We start from the raw sequence: 22,873 nt of genomic DNA on the forward strand, positions 1-22,873 counted from the left end.
TATTGTGTTAGTTTCTGATGTACAGAAAAGTGATTCAGTTATACATATATATATATTCTTTTTCATATTATTTTCCATTATGCTTTATCACAGGATATGGAATATAGTTCCCTGTGCTATACGGTACGACCTTGTTTTTTTAATCTATTTCATATATAGTAGTTTGTGTCTGCTAATCCCAACCTCCTAATTTATCCCTCCCCCACTCTCTTTCCCCTTTGGTAACCATAAATTTGTTTTCTATGTCTGTGAGTCTGTTTCTGTTTTGTAAATAAGTTCGTTTGTGTCATCATATATTGAAGTCTTAACCCCTGGTATCTCAGACTATAACTGTATTTGAAGATAGGGTCTTTAAAAAGGTAGGTAAGATGAAATGAAGTCATTAGAGTGGGCCCTAATCCAATATGACCCACGCTCTTATAAGAAGAGATTAGGACAGAGAGACACACAGAGGGAAGACCATGTGAATACACAGAGAGAAGATGGCTATATTCCAGCTGGGAAGAGATGTCTACAAAGAAACCAACCCTACCGATGCTTTGATCTCAGATTTCTAGCCTCCAGAATTGTGAGAAAATAAATTTCCTTTTAAACCACCAGTCAGTGGGAGCCCTAGCAACTAATATAATAGCTAGCAAACTAATACAGTAACTAAAAGATTGGTTTGGTAACTATGGAATTTAAAAAAAGAAAGAAATCTCATGGTCCTGTGGGAATACTTATATACATTACATTAGAGCTTCTTCTCCTCTACAGAAAATATACCTTTATGGTAACCCAGTATTTATTTATTTTCTCTAGTATCTTTGCACACACACTGACAATTCCTTATTCTCTCTCTAGGTTTCATGGTTCTTTTTTTTTTTTTTTTAACAACATAATCCCTTAGTTCCTTGGTTGGAATCACAGTAGAAGTAACAGTTTATTTCCACATCATACGTCTTATATTCTCTAAAGCATCTTCTAACTTCTGTGTAACCAAGGGCTATCATCTGCTTCCCCTGCCTTTCTGACTTACAGTATGTGGACCAGGAAATGTATTTTAGAAAACTATGAATGATAAATGGAATTAGTGGATCAACAAAGAGAAAAGTTAGTTCTCTTATGAAATCTTACTATTCTTCAGGTTTAATTTCGGAACCAGAATTGACTTAATTTTATCACAGGAAAGGGCCTTGTGTAGTAGTCTTTTCAAAGGAGGCAATTGTTTTATGATGTGACCTGTTTTCTAGAAAAATTACAAGGAATGAATAGAAATAGTCACAGCTTTCCTCAAAACAAAGTAATGTGTTACAATCTTTTGAAGTTAAAGTGTATCTCCAGCAAGATATACCCAACTCCGGAGACCCATGTAGATAGCTACTTTGACAAAATAACAAAACCCATTAGCCAGTTTCTCAGAAGAATAATATTTCTAGCCATAGCAGAATATTCATAGGCCATCAAATTTGAGAGCACATCCCTGGGATTCCATAAGGACACAAATTAATTCTCAAGAGAAATCTATTTCACTGTGAACGTCAGATTAGCCTATAGTTATCCTTTTTATGGAGACATACATAGAAATATTTTCTGACTTAACAGTAGACAATGGCTCGACTTGAGATTTCCTGTTTTCAGGATAAACATTATGGGAAACATGGAAATTTTTATCCCTGGAATCATTGATCAAATGAAAAACTAAACATTTTGTGACTTCAGGTAAGATGAATTCACTAGGAAGAGCTGAGTATGAAGTGCCAGATAACCAGCTGAAATGTGAAAACAAAATCAGGGGAATTCATGAGTATATTGTTTTCTGTTGGCTGTTGTTATTATGTTAAGGACCACATTCAATCAACCAAATCAATTGTTGATTTCTTTTTCATCAAGGTGTCTGTATGTGCTTCCTGCTTGACTTAGGACCTGCTCAGAAGAAAACTGCTCTCTTAGTCTTATCTGGCTCATTTTTCCTTTCTAATGACAGAAAACAGATGGCATCATTATACTTTTGCAAAATCTCCCTATTCGCCATTTCCCCACTAGGCCTTCCTGCTAAAACTGGCAAGAAGAGAGTAGCAACTTGAAGATCACAATTGTTTGATTTCATCAACGCCAAAGCCTTTTATCTCCATTCCACTTTAGCTGAATGGTCACACGCTAGTTCGTACAAAATTTAGCACACACACCATCTACTTCAGAATCACTTATAGAGAACTTGTTTAAACTGCATATTCCTCATGCACCCCACCCCAGTGAATCTGATTAAGTAGGTCTATGGTGGAACCCAATCATATTCAGTTTGATAAAGCCCCTCTGTGATTCTTATGCAAGTGAATTGTTGACCACACTTTCAGGAACACAGGTCTAGACAGGTGTGTATCATAGTGGGGCATGGTTGAGAGAACTCTCATTTGAAGTCCTCTGTTCTCCTTGTAAAATAAGTGAGTTTGTCTTCTTTCCTGACCCTTATCCCATTAGCACACTTCTAGACATCCATCAGTATCCACACTAAAGTACAACCTTGTGTAACTTCTCCCTACCCAGTTGATCAATCTTATGTTGAGTCACTAGGGTATCTCATGCCTATGTTTATTATGGTACTTATCATACACGGTAACGACTGCTTCTGTCTCCTTAAATCTTGGTGTTCCTTAGGGTTTTGTTGTTTGTCTTCCTCCTTCCTTATTCTTCATACATTCCCTGGGCGATATCATCCATGCCCATGAATTTCAACTATCACCCATTAAACTGATGACTTTCAAATCAGTAACTGTAGCTCATGTATCTCTCTGAATCTCCAGATCCATACTTCCATTGGTCTACTGGGCATCTTTCTTGATTGTTTATGGATATCCCATGTCTCAGTATCAAAAATCGAATTTATTTTCTTCCTGTGTGCCCAACTTCTTCCCCAAACCTGCTCCTCCTCTTCTATTCTTCTAAATGGCACTAGCATGTACCCACTTGTTGAAGGCAGAAATCAAGCAATCATTCTGATTCCTTCCTCCCTCCTTCCTTCATTTAATACTGTCGGACCTTTTTCTGAGATTTTTCTCAAATCTCTATTCTCTACTCCCCCACTGCTACTACATTGGATAAAAGCTAGTTTATTATAGTATATAATAGCTTATCGTAGAGCCAAGAGTAAATAAAGATATCACTTGGTAAAAACCAAATAAGTATATATATTGATTCTTTGAAAAAAATCTTCCATGTTTATTGCAGTCCTAAAGATGTTGAAAAGATAATTAGAAAGAGGGAAGTATACAGTAATATGTTAGCCAAATCCTCATCTTTCATAGCATGGAGTAGATGAATAATGACTAAGATCAATAAAGTAAGAAATGGCAGAGCAATATGTTAAAAATACCACAAGGATACAATGAGCCAAATCCAGAATGTGGGAAATTACTTGGCACAAGTGAACTGGATTATTAAGAAAAAATAAATGGCTTGGGAAAATGGGATAAGGGAACTATTATAGATCATTAGAGACTTAAGAAATGTCAACATAATGCAATATGCTGATTTTGTTTAGATACTAATTTAAATAAACAAAAAGATTTTGAGGACAGTTGGGAAAATTTGAACACATATTGGATACTGGATGTTATTAAGTAATTATGATAAAGATATTGGGATTATGTTTTTAAACATTCTCCTCAATCCTATAGAGATACATCCCAAAGTATTTATGGGTGAAAAGATATGATGTCAAAGATTTGTTTTAAAATACTCCAGGTCAAATCATATACAAAAATTAACTCAAAATAGATCATAGACCTAAATGTGAAAATCTAAAACTACAAAAATGCTAGAAGAAGACAAAGGAAAAATATTTTAAACCTTGTCTTTGGCAAAGATTTCTTAGCTATGATACCCAAAACACAATACATAAAACAACAAACTGATAAATTGGACTTCATCAATATTAAAAGTTCATGCTATTCAAATGATACTGTTAGGAGGATAAAAGGACAAACCCAAAGACTGGGAGAAAATCTCTGCAAAGCATATATTTGATAAACAACTGTATACAAAATATATAAATAACTCCTAAAATTCAATAATAAGTAAAGAATCTGATAATAAAATGGGTGTGAGAAAAGAGTTACTATAGCAGGTCTTATTGCTCACTCCTCACACATCTCCAAGAGGACTTGGAGCCATTACTGAATATTGGACACGCTCTGTGAATGCGGTATTTGGATGGTTCTTTACGTTAAAGATTGAGGATTTTATTGTGTGTACCTGAAACAATGGACCATGTTATGCTATCTTGTCTGGATGGCTTTGCACAGATATCAAGTTGATTATGTACACCTGACTTCACTGTTGGTGTCCTGAGTTCTGGTTGCCATAGCTGGTTGTGTGACAGGATGTGTCCATGTGCCCCGCCCTCCATAAAAGTCTTGGACTCTGAGACTTGAATGGGCTTCCCTGCACTGAGAGTCTTCACGGGTGTCCCTGTGGTTCACAGCCAGAGAAGAAGTATGTCCTCTGGGACTCCAGATGGGAAAGAACTTGGAAAGCCTGTGCCTAAACACTCTGGACTCCACCCAGTAGACATCTTGTTCCCGTTGCTCGTACTCTATAAACTTGTTCTGTAACAGATGTTAGCCATGAGTAAAACCTGTTTGTGAGTCTTGTGAGTCCTCCTACTACACTGGCAAATATGAGGGTGGTTTTGAGACACTTGAGATAATAGGAAAATAATAGGAAAATAATTGGCAAAATGCTCATAATTTGTGTGGCTGAGTGACAGGTATGTGGGATTTGTAAAATAGAAAATGTGTTATTAGCTTTAGCATATGACTTGCAGAAGAACTAAAACCAAACCCAAAACATTCAAAAATGGTTGCCTACTGGTAATGGAACTGTGGGAAAAGGGGCAGCCATTCTTTACTGATTAAGTTTGTACCTAGTTTGTAAATCGCTTTGTGAAAAATAAAAACAATTTTGCAAAAAGTCAACACCAGACCTGTGTGAAAAAAGTGCTCTTCTTCTCTTATGTGAAGTCACTAAGTTGTTTTAACTCAGTTAATGATTCATGCAGTAAATGTAGCCATTTTGATGATCACTTGATTTTCAAAAGCTGAAGTTTTTTAAAAGTTCTGATTTATTCTTATTTGTACAGTTTTGGTAGAAGAAAAGGATTCTAAAATTGGAAGTTATAAGTACTCAGATATTTGAAAGCTGTTAGATTTTATTTAAGAATATGTAATTTTGGTAAGGCTTTATGAGATGAAAAGAATTGTTGACATGCTGCTTATACATATATATCAAATAGCTTGTGCTTCCAGTTGAGAGTTATTTTTATTATATTCTACATCACTATTATCCTTCTTTGCATAATGGTGAGAAAAATTTCAGAAACGGGAGAATTCAAGAAAGGAAAAAGAATATCTTCATGCTTCCTCCCCTCCTCACTTGACTTTGGGGGAATCTTTGACCACCATAAAGGAAAATTTTGAAAAATATGTATTTTTTACATATTTTATAATATGTTAAAAGTCTATAAATTTGAGAAATTTGGGGTTCTGAATGCATAGTGAATTTGAAACAATTGCTCCTGATGGTATCCTGAGTAAAGGAATTAGTTGCTGGTAAACCTAAGAAGGTAAGAACACAGGAAAGGTTTTATTGGATCAAATCAGTGACTCTCTCCAGGATACCAAGGGATATTTTGTTGCAAGTACCCTGTGCTTTCATTACAAAGCAATAACCTCAAAATATTTTTCAAAACACTCTGAATATCCTAAAAGGTCCTTTCATATCTCATTAGGGATCTACAATCAGTGAATTTCCTAAACCTTCCTTAGACCTATTTGTAGTAGTCTGTGCAGCAGAGTTAAGGGTACAAACTGCAGTCAAACAAACCTGGGTTGGAATCTTAGATCCTGGACAAGTAATTTCTCTGGGCTTCATTCTCATCATCTGTAAAATGCGGATAACTACAGCAGCTACTTCACAAGTTTATTGTGAGTATTCAATGAGAAAATTCATGTACATCATTGAGCATAGGGCCTGATGATCTGTACATAGTAAGTCCTTGTTATTTTGTACTTTCAGCCTGTACATTTTCTTGGTGTTAGTCATCAGATCCTTTCTATTAATTATAAGAGAAATCCCTTTTTACAATAAAGGCTGGGCTTTAAAAAGGTGACATAGTCAATCATCTACGTGGTTTGATTTTAAGAATATCAGGAAGATTCCAATCCCTTCATTTCCCCTCCCCCTCCCCCACATAAACACAGCATACTCTACTACTCCCTTTTATTCCATCAACAAAGCTCCATGTCCTTATTGACGTTGATCAAAAGTCAAGTCAAAATTCAGATGTCACCTAAAAAGTAAAACAAAACCAAAAAACCAGATGTCCACTAAAAAAAAAAAGAGAGATTGAATGAAGAATCTAAGGGTTCTTTTGGTTCTCGGGAGAAACTAGGACAGGCACGGAATGGAGGAGAGTGGGGCAAGGGCTGCTAAGAACTACCAGGGAAATGGAACTCTCCTCGACATTATGGCTGGGGCAGCTATTTAGTGGAGTGCGCGTTTTCCCAAGATAAGAATCACCTGGGTCATTCCTTAGACAAAGGGACTCACAGGCCCTTGCCCTGGAATTTGGTAAATGTAGGGTGGGATTAAGGAATCAAAGGGTTAACGAGTACTCGTGGGACTCTTTAAGACCTGACAAGTTTGAAAAAAGCTGGAGAGCTTAGGAGCCCAGGCTTTGGAATCAGACAACACCTGGGTTCAAATCCTAGCTCCCCCTCCTTAAGGATGACGGATCATGAAGTTAATTAACCATCCTCCACCTCGGTTTCCATCTCCATAATATGTTTGGGGATTAAATCAATTAATGTGTACAAGACATTTGTCTCACCGTAGACACTGAAAAAAATAATTGGCATTATTATCAAGTGTCTTGCGTGTCAATTCGTTCATACTTCTATATGAACCCTTAGAGTCTCGTGGGCAAGGTGCCAAAGTGGTCAATGATTTTCTAGAACTTTTTGTTTGCTTTCTAACATGTCCTTATCTTTGAAGCCAGAGTTAGAGAAATTAGCATTGTTATTGTGATTAGCTGTTGTGGGTCACCTTTTATATCTTTAAAGCCTTATCATGTAAATTAGGCATTCAGAATGAGGATTTCTATTCAGACCCTTTTCCATAGGCACTGATGTCACCTGTCCCTGGAAAGTTGGTTTGCCTCGAGGAGTTGCAAGGTTTTCAGACTTTAGCCTTCTCTCTGAGTTCCAACGTGAAAAGACCCAATAACGCTTGACTTTGAGTTACAGTTTGAGGCTTTGAAAGCGCTTCAGAGATTGACTTCCAGGTTAGAAGGGGGCAGGGTGTCAGAGAAACAGAAATGAACAGACAGAGGAAGACAATGCAGGGAACACGTTAAAAACACATCAACAGTAAAAAGGAAATGACCATGAAAAAAGAGACAGAAAGGCAGGTTGACAGAGCCAGATGGAGGAAGGGGAAGGGTGAGGAGACACAGGGAGACAAAGATAGAGAAAGCAGCAGAGACAAGGCTAGACCTGGGGACAGAGACAGACAAGCACAGAGAGAGAAAGAGATCAAGACATGGGCTGGGAGGAAAGCTTCTGTTATTAATAGAAGCAGGTTTCTATGGAAATTTCCCTAGAAGTTGAAAAAGGGGAAATAAATTCATTTAACACAGTTTTAAAGTAATTACTACGGGAAAGGCACTGCTCGGAATTGTGGTGGAAGTACAAGCTTCTCAGCCCCTAGGTGGGAGAAGGGTGTGTAAGGCAGAAGGCGATAAGCAGCATTAAGAAATAAAGTGCTTCTTAGTTCAGAGAAGGAAAGAATGCATTCAACTGGAGGCCGGAGGAGGTAGCCTTGGAGCCGGACCCTGAAGGATGAATAAGGGTTTAACAGAAATTTTCAAACAATGGGAAGGGCATTGGTAAAAACTTTGAGCGAGGTAAGCAAGAGATGTGTTCAGGAAAAAGGAATGGTATGATTTGGCTAAAGCTCCTTACAAGTAGAGGAGTAGTGGGAGAAAGTTCAAAAATATCATTTTCTATGCAGGAAGATGGGTTGAAGGTAAAGACTGAGGAGCAACTGAGGGTTTGTGGGCAGGGGAGTAACTCATATGTGAGTGGGAAGCATTAGGAGGACAGGAACCAGAAGCGGAAGCCCTGGTAGTGAAGGATACTGTTGCTATTGTGCATTCCAAGAGGGGAGTCCTATCAGCTATCTCCGGAACATCCCTTCCTCCCTATTTTGCAGTGTCCTAGTCATTACTGCTTGGCTCAGTAATGGTCCAAAGTCTTGATTGAAGGTAGAGGATAAAGTCAAGGGAGAAACTGAAGACAACCTGTAGGTTTCTAATTGGAAGGATGGTAATGTCATTACCAGAAATTGGTTTGGAGGAGATAGGTTTAGTTTTTGATATGCAGTGTTAGTGTGGATGAAAAATGTCACCTGCCAGATCAGTAAACAAAGGATGTTGCAGCCATCAAGCCCTCAGCCACTACAGCCGTCCTGGCTCCTCACTTACCTCTTTGGAGCAGACCCTCAGAGAGATCTGAGAGGCTGTCTTCTGGGCTTAAATTCTCAGAAAATCTGTCAAATAAAACATAATTCTCAACTTTTAGGTTGTACTTTGTTTTTTTCCAGTCAACACTAGAGATGCTACTGCAGCACTTAGATGATGTCCAAGAGGTGATTGGATTATGATCTGGACATTTGGAAAGAGTCTGGTTCTCTAAAGCCTGGAGGTAGCTTATGATGTGTTCCAGGAGATGGACTGAAATAGGCTCTGTGGGAAGAGTTCTTATATGCTTCCTTTTAGCCCTGAGTTCCTTTTCAGTTAGACTTTGGAACCCTGTGTTAAGGGATCACGACTCTCAGAAGTAGATTTAAATTAGTTTTGCCCTTCTACTTGATTGTCACCTCTACTCCTAAAACACCCTTCCAGATCCAGAGGAAAAAGAGAGAAGGAATTAATAGACAGTCATAAGCTATAGGCAGTGGGATGGGATGAAGTGTTCTCTTTTCCCAGGAGAGCATGGCACCTGCCTGCCTAGATGGGTTACTCCAGCTGATGAGCACAGAGTAACAGCAGATGGTATGAGAATACAACTGGCAAAATGAGATGGCTCTGTGTCTATTCATGCTGTCCTACTTTACTCCTCCAGCTAGGGAGAGGGTATCCTGCTGATTTTTACAGAAATGATAGGACTGGCTCAAATGGCTGAGAACAGAACACAACGGTCCCCATGTGGGTGCTTGCTTCTTCCTTAAGGACTCCTTAGCCCTGAGGCCTTCATGATGCGGGGTGGGAGGGTGATTTGCTGTGAATAAAAAGGGAGTGAAGCCAGATGCAGAAACACTTGGCTATCTCAGGACCTGTCATCAGCTACCTCTCACTGTACCACTTTTAATTCCCTCCTTTCTTCATACTATTGCAAATGTTTGCTTCCCTCCATCCCCAAAGCCTGTAGTGCTTACTCCAACCACATTCAGCATGAAGTATCGCTTAAGCACTTAAAAAATGTGTGTAGCTTTGTCCTTTAAAACATGTATATTCCAATAATGAGGAACGGGTGCCTGGGTCTCCTGTAAGTAACCTCTTTCACCCTGCTGGCTGCTGGATACTTTGAAGCAATTGATCTAGTGCAGTGGATCTCAACTATAAAATACATCTGAATAACCTAGGGGAGCCCTTTAAATATACAGATGTCCAAGCCTATCTTGTGATTATAATTCCTTTCGTTGTGGAGGTAGGACCCAGAACAATGTATGTTTAACAAGATTCCTGAGCGATCCCTATTCACGTGAAATGTATTATGAGCAAATTGAATTATTTCCATCTTGGCCTTTGACTGCACTAGTTTGGTCCTCTAGGCCTTAGGTCCTATTCCCTAGTTGTATCAGCAACATCAATTTAGCAAGCATGAGTTTCACAAATGGAAACACGTGAAAATGCATATGCTCAGTCCCCATCCCATAACTACTTTATCAGAATCTCTGAGAACAGGGTGCTAGAATCGGCATTTTTGCAAACACCACAGGTACTTATAGTGCACTAGTCTGCAAACCACACTTTGAGAAATACTGATCTAAGGCTGGGAAGTGAAAGTTGGCAGGAGCGATGCAGTTTGGGGCACCGTGGAAAGAAGAGGTAGATCGGATCACTGTTGAGTCACTGCAGCTCAGTGGACCAAAAAGGTCATGGTTGGAGTCTCGGCTTCAGTCATGTACTGAGCTGTGGTTACAGCCTAGGTACATGAGGCCAGATGACAGCTAGAGAAGACCGCTAATTAATTAAACTTGGTCTAAGGTCAGGCCACTAACTGGCAGACACAAGTTCTTTTTTAAGCTGGGGAATATGGATGAGAAGGATAGGAGAGACCTGAAATAGAACTTTGACTTCTCAAACCCCTTTTCTTGTTTATTTCTCTCGGGGCTTAAGTAGTTTCCTCTGTGACAGTATCAGGATTGACTCATAAATTATTATTCATTGTTAAATTATGTTAGGAATGCATTTGACATGCAAGAATAAGGTGTGCAATGTAGACAGTATTTGAAAAGGCACTTAGACTTTTTTTCTGAAGTGAAGGAGGAATATTTTTTCTGTGATATTTGAAAAATGAAGGAAATGTTTGTATTTGTCATACAGTATATTTTGCAGAATCATCTCTTGATTTCCTGTTAAGTGTCCTTCTTCTGTGAAAAGCCATGTAAGGTAGGGCTGGTTGCTTTTCTGTTAATGGGAAGCGCAGAGGGTATAGCTCCTACTGGCGGTTAAACTGAAATTGAGATTTCACATATACTGTGATTTTCTGTTGTGATTGAAGCCTTTGACTGTTACATATGACTCAGACTATTGTCTCCTCTTCCAGTCAACTAGCTGGTAAGCTTCCTGAGGGCAGGCATCTTGTCTCAGACTTCTTTATAGTCCTCTATCTAGAACAGGACCATGCTCGTAGCAGGCTGTCAATGAAGATTGAACTTTTTTTTTATAGCTGAGTAGTATTCTATTGTGTGTGTGTATGTGTGTGTGTGTGTATGTGTGTGACATCTTCTTTATCCATTCATCTGTTGATGGACATTTAGGTTGTTGCTGACATTTGCAGCAAAATAGATAGACTTGGGCTTCCTAGGTGGCGCAGTGGTTGAGAATCCACCTGCCAATGCAGGGGACACGGGTTCGATCCCTACTCCAGGAAGATCCCACATGCCGTGGAGCAACTGGGCCCGTGTGCCACGGCTGTTGAGCCTGCGCTTTAGAGCCCGTGAGCCACAACTGTTGAGCCCATGTGCTGCAACTACTGAAGCCCACGTGCCTGGAGCCCGTGCTCCGCAACAAGAGAAGCCACGTCAATGAGGAGCCTGCGCACCACAACGAAGAGTAGTCCCCACTCACCGCAACTAAAAAGAAAGCCTATGCACAGCAAAAAAGACCCAACACAGCCAATTAAATAAATAAATAAATAAATTTATAAAAAAATAGACTTGGCATTATGCTAAGTGAAATTAGTCACAGACAAATATTGTATGATATGAGATGTGGAATCTAAAAAACACAATGAACTAGTGAATATAACAACAAGAGAAGCAGACTCAGATATAGAGAACAAACTAGTTGTTACCGGTGGGGAGAGGGGGATGAAGGAGAAATATAGGGGTAGGGGATTAAGACGATTATATATTAGGTATAAAATAAGCTACAAGGATATATAGTACAACATGGGGATTATAGCCAATATTTTATAATAACTATAAATGGAGTATAACCTTTAAAAATTGTGAATCACATTATTGTAGACCTGTAACTTATATACTATTGTCCATCAACTATACTGCAATTAAAAAAAGTTTGAACTTACAGGAGAGTACTGAGATGGGAATGACAGGATTGTACACGTCCACCCCACTTGTGCTTAGCTGTAGTTCTGAGACACAGAGCAGTGTAAGGGATGGTACGATTTTGGAAAATCTGCCCCAGCACTTGCTGTTTATATTAGGCACCCTTAAGCTGTGATATTTAGAGCTGATGAGAGCTGAACCATTCTTAGCAAAATGGGTAGAAGCCTAAGAAAGTTAGCAGGTCTCATTCACAAGAGTTGAAGAGAAGGAATGGTCCTTCTGCGCTGTGATACTGAAACTAGTGACTATAGGCCCTAATGTATGAGTCATAGAAACTTGAAAGAATTTGCTCACTTCCACAATATTTGTTCAGACATGAATTATCTGCTACTTACCGCTATACATTTTATTTCAGCTGAATCTGTGTATAAGCATACTAGGAGTAAGGAGGAATTGTCCCCTGTGTAGACAACTGGGCATAGAGATAGAACCATCCTTTGTAAAGGAGAGGATTTGACTTTACATATAGTGATATTTCATAAAAAGCAGATATGTTAGATGTTTTTGCCTTCTTACTGACACCTCCACTTAACTAATAACTGCCACAAGAGAAAACAAGATAACTCTGTTGTGAAAAACACTAAACTTACACTGTCCTGCGGCTACAACCATAAATCTGAAATAGAAAGGTTGATGGTAACCACCACTTATATGAAAAAGAAAAATACAGTTGTTGACTTCCTAAGACTTTTTAAAAAAATTTTTATTGGAGTATAGTTGATTTACAGTGTTGTGTTAGTTTCTGCTGTACAGCAAAGTGAATCAGTTATACATATACATATATCCACTCTTTTTTAGATTCTTTTCCCATTTAGGTCACCACAGAGCACTGAGTAGAGTTCCCTGTGCTATACAGTAGGTTCTCATTAGTTGTCTATTTTGTATATAGTAGTGTATATATGTCAGTCCCAATCTGCCAATTCATCCCACTACCACCCCTTCCCCCTTGGTATCTATATATTTGTTGTCTACATCTGTGACTCTATTTCTGCTTTGAAAATAAGTTCAACTGTACCATTTTTTTCTAGATTCCACATATAAGTGATATTCCTAAGACTTTCAAGAAACAGAAAACGTTATACAAATTAGTTGAGGTAATTAGGTATTTAATAGAGTTTGGTTTCATTCAATTACATGAATATTTCTCAGAATTCTTATCAAATATCTGTTTCCCTTTTTGACTCCAGGCCTTCTCAATAAAGTGCTTCTTAGGTAAACCCAGCCCCACTTCAAATGTTAGAGCTAGACTTTGGTTGAACTAACAGGATGGGCCAGAGAGGGGGAGGATGGGGCTGAGAACCTAGGTAGACTTACAGGTGTCAAGCAGGCAGGGAGGCAGGCAATCTAGAAAGTTCCAAGCAGCAGGCATTAAGAAAAGGTCCAGACAGTTAAACAGAGCCCAGATGATATGTTGAGATCCAGACAGGCCAATAATTGATATGAGAGCTCTTATAACAGATGACAAGGAACAAGTCATGAAGATAAGGTTTAATGCATACAGAACCTCATCACGAACAAATCCTAGACATGAATTATAGGTTAGGTATGAAGCTAAGATTGGTTATAATAAGGCAGGGGATCAGAATGAGATCTAAAATAGAAGATGGCAGTACCGATCATTGAGATTATGGTTCCAGAATTGGAGATGAAGTTGAACCCATGGGCAGAAATAGAATGGCTTCAGCTATTGGCATTAGTTCGCTGTTTGGGTTCTAAGCTAGATACTAAGATTAGTATATTCCTGTGATAACTTTATTTAGATAGATGCCTGCTGCCATTTCCCAACACAGAGGAAAATTTAATCTTTATATCCTTCTGAATAGTGCAACTTGCTTGTAAAATCTCATCTTAAAATGTCTTCTGGGCTTCCTAGGTGGCGCAGTGGTTAAGAATCCGCCTGCCAATGCAGAGGTCACGAGTTCGATCCCAGCTCCAGGAAGATCCCACATGCCGCGGAGCAACTAAGCCCGTGTGCCAAAAAAAAAAAAAAAAGTCTTCTGTTACGTATTCATTCCACAAGCATTTATTAAATTACTGTATTTCAGATATTGTGGAATACTGAGGTGAATAAAACACAGCCATTGGCCTTAGAAAACTTAAAGGTTCATGAAGGAGCAAGCATCTAAATTAATGATTACAATATGGCATGCAAAAAGCACAAGGAATAGAGGTAACTTTCATTAAGTCATTCAATCAACCAGATGTACGGAGTGCCTTCTATTTTATAGGCACTAGTCTGGGAACACAGGATAACACTGAGTCCAGACTTGTGGTGTCATAAAAACCTTCCAAGAGAAGGTGAAACTTGATCTGAATTTCGTAAGAGGTAGCCAGATAAAAGGATGTGGCAGACATTATCCATTCTTTCCTTCCTGCATACAAATAGAACCCTGAATTTTTTGAGGCAGCATTGTGTCTAGTTAAAAACTGCCTACCATTCTAGGTATGAGTGACTATGTAAGTGAAAGCCTCTTGGATGGGGCTTTGTTGAAAATCATTTTTTCCCAATGAAAACAAACTTAACTGACAGGTTCTTCATTCTTCCTTTTCTTCATGCTTGGAATGCAGATATGAAACCTAGAGATGGAATCATCATCTTGCAGCCATGAGTACAAGAGCCTCCTTATAATAATGGTAAAATAAAAAGATAGTAGGAGTCTTTGTCCCTGATGATACCATACAACTTCTATTTCCATTGGATTTTTGTTTAAGCCATTGTAGCCACTTTTCTATCATGTACTGTTAAACACAATTCTAAGTAATAAAGAAGAGTACTGGAGTTTGGTACTAGAGAGTTCAAGAGAAACTTGCCAGGCATAGGAAACAGTGGCACATACAAAGGTGTGGAGTAAGAAGCTTTCAACGTGAAGAAACTGTAAGGAAACCAAACTGGTTGGAGTTATGAAGGGAAGGTGACCAGAGATGAACTTGGAGAGGTAAATAAGGACCATTTCCTTGTAATCCATATTAAGGAGTGTGGGCTTTGTAGTAAAGGCAGTAGAGAATCTCTTATGAATTTTTTAATGACATTTGCATTTTAGAGAGAACGTTTTATTAGAATATTTAGGAACATTTGGGAGAGGAGAGACTGATGGCAGGCAGGCTAGATAGGAGATTTATAATCATCCAGGTGATTAAAAACCAAAACTAAGGTAGTAGAAATGGAAATTGATAGACCAGATTGTAGTTACTAATTATAGGTCTCTAGAAGAGATTAAAAATATATCAAGGAGGTAGAATCAACATAGATTGGATGTATGAATTTGAAATGGAGAACATCTCAAAGATGATTCTCAGGTTTCTGTCTTGGGTGGCCAGATGGCTCACCAAGATTGGCACTACAGGAGGAGATGATGGTTAAGTAATGACCCAAACTCTGATATCTCTGATAACCAGAGACAATTTAAGTATGTTTTTCCAATTGTAAAATTATCTCTGGGACTTCCCTGGTGGAGCAGTGGTTAAGAATCTACCTGCCAACGCAGGGGACACGGGTTCGATCTCTGGTCCAGGAAGATCCCACACGCCGCAAAGCAACTAATCCTGTGTGCCACAACTACTGAGCCCACATGCCACAACTACTGAAGCCCTTGCATCTAGAGCCCATGGTCCGCAATAAGAGAAGCCACCGCAATAAGAAGCCCGCACACCGCAATAAAGAGTAGTCCCCGCTCACCACAAGTAGAGAAAAAGCCCGCGCACAGCAACGAAGACCCAATACAGCCGAAAAAAATTTAAAAAAGCATCTCTCAGGAGCAGTGATAATACAGCCTCAACTCTTAAAGATAACATTTATATAAACTTAGTATTTTGGGAAAATTCCTAAGTAGATTGAGATAGAGATAATAGTATTTTATCATCATGCAATACAATGTTTAGGTTGTTCTTTAATATTTCTTAGAACACCATTAGAAACAAAAGCAATATACAAAAACAAAGATAACAACACCAAAACAGCTATCCTACAGGAACCACAGTAATGTTTTTTGTCTGTTTGTTTCCTGTTTCAGCCCAGTTCAACTCGGTAAGGAGAAAATGATGAATGGAAAAGAATAAGAGGGAAAGAAATGTGCCATAGGAGACATTTAACAGATGCTATTTTAATGTGTCTGACATAGCCCTGCATAGTTTTACACCTTTATGAGTTTATTGTGATAGTGGTGGCAGGAAGATGCAGGCTCCAGGCACCGCTAAGTAATGAGACAATGTTAAGTTTTATTTGATACTTCCATTAAAATCTTTTTCACAATGTCTGTGCTCTTTCAATCTAGCCTAAAGAGTACTCACATAAAAAGCCCTAGCAGTGGCAAAGGGAATCAAAACTGCCTGCATCCTTTTCCATCTAGATGTCCTCTCTTTGGTTTGGTCCATTTGAGATGAAGGGCGGAGTCGTTTGCCACTTTTTATCAGCTCATGTAGTCGTCTCACAGTGAAAACAGTGATGTTCAAAGTCTAGTAACCATGACTGAAAAGGGTTGGTTGTGCCTAACTGTACTTGATTGCCTAAACCAAGAGCCCATATTTGGACAATGTAATGAGAGAACCGTAATCATTCATTTCGTCTTGGTAGGATTTGGCTTATTACCACTGCCTTCTGAATTAAATGGACTTAAAAAGGACACGACTTAGAAAGGCTACTCTTGCTACAGATGTTCTGCTGCTTTTTATTGGTTGGTTTGTTTGTTTTTGGCCACACCACGCGGCTTGCAGCATCTCAGTTCCCCGACCAGGGATTGAACCTGGGCCACAGCAATGTAATCACCAAGTCCTAACTGCTGGACTGCCAGGGAATTTCCTCTGCTGCTATTCTTAAAACAGTGGAAGACTGCTTCTAATACGCAAGAGGATATTGGTGTGATGGGAGAAAAACAGATATTGTGGAATAACTACGTTCTTAGGAGCTAGAAATATGGATTAGGAAGTTGTTGACTATGGTCACTTGAGCTTTATCGGCGTGTCAAAGGAAAAACTGAAAAAGAAAGGATTGCTTTATGAAATGTATTTTTTTGGAGACCATGCTCATAAGTAAGTTTGGAAAACACTCCTTGGAGTAGTCAGACACTAGGATAGTATTTGCTAAATTATCATTTCAAGGCCTAGATACCTAGGCGTCAAATGTATTTTTAGTTATATGTTTAATTCACATTTTTCTGACCCGGTGCTCAGTGGTGCGGGGAAGTTTAAATCCCACACTCTGGGATTGGATAATAAAACACTCCAAGAGGAATTTTTTTCCTGATCCCACTTTACATTTATCTCATACCCAGAAGGACAAGGGCTCATTTCACTTTTAACTTTTCTTTTTCCCTACCACAACCTCATCACAGATGGTTTTTATACAAATGTCTGATCTTTTTTTTGATTTACCTCAATTACTGTTTCTACCTTTCATTTCCTAGAGTACTTTGCAGAATCCCAAACTATTTTAATTCTAAAACAGATTAGTTATATATCAGTACAAAATCAAAGGCTCACCAATCAGAAAGCCAGGAATGAAATAAGTATCTGTCTGTGAAGGCATTACAGTGATTTGGGGCCAGACCACGTAGTAAGGTAGTGACAGAAGATCTGCACTGTTGCCACTTTGCATGGAACCAGAAAGTTACAAGAAGAAGCAGTAATGCCTTAGAGGAGTATAACAGAAAGGAAAAGAACAAAAAGTAAAGCTGAACTCATAGAAATAGCTTCTAATTTACTTTTCATTATATCTAAAGGTTCTAGGGTGCCATCTGACATTTCTACCAGGAGAAACAGTAAATAAAAGGTATGAATAATTTTCATTAATATATACACTTTATACCCCAAATGTGGAAATTGGCCTATTTGAGAATGAGCATTCCTAACTGCAGCATCAATGATTTCAAAATCAACTAAACTGTCAACCCCCTTTGAAAGAGTCTATTTGCTTCAAACTCATGTTATTTGCCCTTGTAAGAAGCAAAATAGGGACTTTCTTGGTGGCGCGATAGTTAAGAATCCGACTGCCAATGCAGGCAACAGGGGTTCGATCCCTGCTCCAGGAAGATGCCAGCCGAGGAGCGACTAAGCCTGTGCACCACAACTACCGAAGCCCGAGAGCCTAGAGCCCATGCTTCACAACAAGAGAAGCCACAACACTGAGACACCTATGCACCACTTGCCACAACTAGAGAAAGCCCACGTGCAGCAACGAAGACACAATGCAGCCAAGAGGAAAAAAAAAAGGCGAAATAAACAGAGCAGTTTATAAGAAAGTTGTGAGATAGTTGGGCTTTAAGAATTTGACTTTGACAAGTTCAAGAAGTAAAAAAGACAGAACTCAACTTTTCTTTTATGTGGTGGGGGTGTTTGCCCTATTTTTAAAAAATCAGAATCAATAACCAATTTATTCCACAATTATTGAACACCTTCTATGTGTCATTTGGTGATGGGCTATATACTAGTTGTGTTAAAAATGAGAAGAAGGCAGGATACATTTCAGTCCAGGAGAGGAAGAAGGTGATTCCATGACAGAATAGCCGGTGAGATTTTAGGTCAAATGTAGCCTTTAAGCATCTCATGTTCTACCAGGTAGGTGACTGCCTACACAAAGACCAGCCATACCCCACACAGTAGGAAATAGAGGCCCTGAAATGTATTCCCTTTTTTTCTCCCATTCCTAAATAATGAAAGCAATAAAAACGTCATTTTAATTGAGAAGTTAATGGGTATGAGTAAAAGCTTGCATGCTTTTAAAAATTTCTGCAGGTCTCAGCCTTTCTGTATTCTTATGATAAAACCCACAGTGGCCACTTCCTTAGTCTATCCCACAGTCTATCCCACCATTAGCTTTTATTACTTTTTTTAGCCGACTGTATTTTTTTAGAGCAGTTTTAGGTTCACAGCAAAATTGAGGAGAAAGTATGGGGAGTTCCCACACACCCGCTCCCCCCCCCCGCCCCCCCCCCCCCCCCCCCCGCACACACACAACCTCCCCTACTATCAACATCCTGCACCAGGGTGGTATATTTATTACAAATGAGAAACCTACATCAACACGCCATTATCACCCAAAGTCCATAGTTTACATTAGCTTCACTCTTGGTGTTGTACATTCCATGGATTTTGACAAATGTATAATGACATGTATCCACCCTTATAGTGTCATACAGAATAGTTTCACTGCCCTAAAAATTCTCTGTGCTCTACCTATTCATCCCTCCCTCCACCCTAACACCCGGCAACCAATGATCTTTTTACTGTCCCCATAGTTTTGCCTTTTCCAGAATGTCATAGAGTTGGAATCAAATGGTATATAGTCTTTTCAGATTGACTTCCTTTTACTTAGTAATATACATTTAAGATTCTTCCAGTCTTTTCATGGCTTAAGAGCTCATTTCTTCTTAGCACTAAAATAACATGCTTTAATAGTAAATGATACCTACCAGAATTACTAACAAAAAAAAAAAACCCAACTTTCAAAATTGTGTTGGTTAGGATGTAGAATTCTTATACACTGCTGATGGAAGTGTAAATTGGTACAACCACTTTGGAAAACTGCTTCTCTGTCTTGATTAAAGCTGAATATATGCTTAACTTATGACCCAGAAATTCCACACCCAACATAGATTCACCAGTAGCATGTACAAGAAATTTCATAGCAGCATCATATGAGAGCCAGAAAATAAATATTTATCAACAGGAGAATGGACACATAAACTAAGCTATATTCAGTTAATTCAATGCTTCACAGCTATGAAAACAAACAAACAACTACCACAGGCAGCAACATGGAGGAATCGCACAAGAAATGTTGAGTGAAAGCTGTCAGACACAAAAGACTACATATTCTTTGATTACAATTATATAAAGTTCAAAACCACAAATCTAATCTATGATAATAAATAGTGATTAGCTTTGGATAGGAGGGGGATAATGAGTGGGAAGAGGAATGAGGGAGATTGAGTTTGATAATATTTTATTTGAGTTGGGTGATGGTTACACAGGTCTTTTTTCACAGGATCTCAGTTCCCCGATTAGGGATTGAACCTGGGCCACAGCAGTGAAAGTGCTGAATCCTAACCACTAGACCACCAGGGAACTCCCACACGGGTCTTTTCGTTATATGAAAATTCATCCAGCTGTGTGCTTGTGATTTGTATACCTTTTGGAATGCATACTGTTATATTTCAGTACAAATATTTATTACGGAAATGTATAAGCAGTTCAGTTGGACTTACTGAAATCTAGAAAAGCTATCATAATATCTGTAACAGGAAGTCTACATTTTTTCAAACCCTCACTTATTGGGGATTAGTAACCTATACAGTGGGTTAATCTCACGTGCTAAGGATTGCCATTTTATAGATGAGGTGGGATTGGAACTTTGGTGTGTCTGATTTCAAAGCCTATGCTTACAGTCACTATCCCATACTACCTTCTCTTATGATAACCTACTCTCTTCCAGACCTACTTATGCTAAACATCTGTGGTTCTATGTATTTTCTTTTCTTATTTTCTAACACCAAGGGATAGCAGAATGCTAAGTATATCCTTAATTATGTTTCATGACACCAAAATAAAGTTGAAAGATATTTGTTTGCTCTAAACAAGGACAAATAACTCTTTTTCTTTAATAAATTTATTTATTTATTTTATTTATCTACTACGTTGGGTCTTTGTTGCTGCGTGCAGGCTTTCTTTAGTTGCAGCGAGCGAGGGGCTACTCTTCGTTTTGGTACATGGTCTTCTCATTGCGGTGGCTTCTCTTGTTGTGGAGCATGGGCTCTAGGCATGCAGGCTTCAGTAGTTGTGGCATGTGGGCTCAGTAGTTGTGGCTCGTGGGCTCTAGAGCACAGGCTCAGTAGTTGTGGTGCACAGGTTTAGTTGCTCTGTGGCACGTGGGATCTTCCCGGACCAGGGCTCAAACCCGTGTCCCCTGCATTGGCAGGTAGATTCTTAACCACTGTGCCACCAGGGAAGTCCCCAAATAACTATTGTTTGCATGTATGTATTATTTTGTGTGTGTGTGTGTGTTGTGCTCACAAACCTTAGGTATATGTTTGTGGTGTATCATTATATCTTTTGAATAATTCTTCACTTGTTTCAAAATGCTTTAATATTTTGCTTACCATTTGACCACAGCTGAACACTGAGCAGATAATCTCACTGAACTGTCTGTGTTGGACACTTAAGGGTTTTTTTTCCCCCTCTTAGGATGTACGAACTAATTCAGAATCTTTCAGGGTATGCAAGCAGTTTAATTTTTTCCAAAGCGCATTGACTTGTATGCAGAGATATTAAATTGTATCTGTCACTGTTCATCTGTTGCCCAATGATAACATTTGCTTAGTTCCCCAGGAGTGTTTTGTAATTCCTCCCCCCCCCCCCATCTTGACTAACTCTAAAATTCATCCTTCTCTGGTTCTTAATAACTTGGTGAAACTGCAACCCCACCAGTCATACATCAAACTGTAGCACCTCCCTATTAACCCTTTATACACACTGAAATTTGGTTATTCGTTCTTACTCTTAGCTTTCCACTTCTTAAACACTTTGCAATCCATAGCTAAAGTAGCACATGCTCACGCTTTAGTTACTGAATTTAAAATGTAAGAATGAAAGAATGTGAGAATAGTACTGTTTTCATAGAAGCAAACACTTTTTTTTCCCTAGAGGTTAGCCATTTAGTTTATCTATTGAATATCATAGATAATACTTCTCTGACTTTTTTCCATTAATAATAATTTGTCCAGTATTCTAGCTCTCCTCATGTATTCATTATCGTTGCTTTAAGTAAATGCAACAGATATCTTTGAAGACATATATTCATAAGATACTTTATGGTATAAATTTTCAACTCATTTTTTTTCTGTAGCAATAGTTTTGAAAATATCAGAATTTAATATACACATCTTTGTTTGTGATATAGTCTATCAATTTTCTTCACTTAATTTTTCAGAGCCTATACTACAGAATTTCTAAAAGGGCAAAAACAAATAAAGCATTATTTCCTAAAGTAAAGTTTACAAAATTAATAATTAACATGACAAGGTAGTTAAATTTTTGATGTCCTTAACATTGTAATGCATAGAGGTAGTCCAGAAGCCCATTAAGTAACTATTATCTATATTATGGAGAATAGTAGATCCTTATTCCATCAGGTAGATGCAACAAACTAAGAAATCTTTCTCTTTTTTAAAAAATTTTATTGACATATAGTTGATTTGCAATGTTGTGCTAATTTCTGCTGTACAGCAAATTGATTCAGTTATACATATATATATTCTTTTTCATATTCTTTTCCATTATGATTTATCACAGGATATTGAATATGCTTCCCTGTGCTATACAGTAAGACCTTGTTGTTTATCAAATCTTTCTTTATGATAGAGTCTAGGTACTAATTATGGAACAGCTACCAAAGTTTGAACTTGTTCAGAGTTAAAAACAATGATACACCCACATGCTCTTTCAGCCACCTTTCAGTAACTTGCCTTTTTCAAAAGTTGGTAGTTTCAGCTCAGATTATTGGCTTTTACCTTTTTTTCCTTTTTTTTACAAGATACATGGAAAGGTGAAATAGGGTAGAAAGTCATTACAGTTCAATGGTATTCCTGCATTGCCTGTAGGCTTAATATTCTGACTTGATTTTCTCATAGACACTTGGTTATAAATCCAAATGAATATTTTTAATCAGTCTTGGAAGAGAAATATCTCATCACAACCTGTTAAGCTTTATTTGTGAAAATGTAATGAAAAGTTTAAGGAAGGAGGAAGAGACTTACAATACCAAGATTTTCATGAAAATTAATCTAATCTATTGCTAAACTCAAATTCCAAGTCTGAGTTTTAAACAAACTTTCCATGGCATTCTAACTAATCTGCGATGACTGTTACATAAATAGCTTTTTTTGCTCTGCACCAAATACGAAATGCTCTCATTTCCAAATCCCTGAAAAACTATTTGTGATGACATTGAATAAACAAGAATCCTTTTAAAAGAATAGGCCATTGCTAC

General features: G+C 38.3%; 1 long non-coding RNA gene across 1 annotated transcript in view; it reads left to right on the top strand.

The window, feature by feature from the left end:
* The window catches only part of LOC130841262 (uncharacterized), a 46,408-nt gene that overhangs the window by 19,148 nt on the left and 4,387 nt on the right, over window positions 1-22,873 (top strand). Inside the window, exon 3 of the long non-coding RNA XR_009050209.1 lies at window positions 17,610-17,659. This is a non-coding gene — a long non-coding RNA (uncharacterized LOC130841262). The remainder of the gene's footprint in view (window positions 1-17,609; window positions 17,660-22,873) is intronic.

This window comes from Hippopotamus amphibius, chromosome X (genome assembly GCF_030028045.1).
Source record: "Hippopotamus amphibius kiboko isolate mHipAmp2 chromosome X, mHipAmp2.hap2, whole genome shotgun sequence".
Classification (NCBI taxonomy): Eukaryota; Metazoa; Chordata; class Mammalia; order Artiodactyla; family Hippopotamidae; genus Hippopotamus; species Hippopotamus amphibius.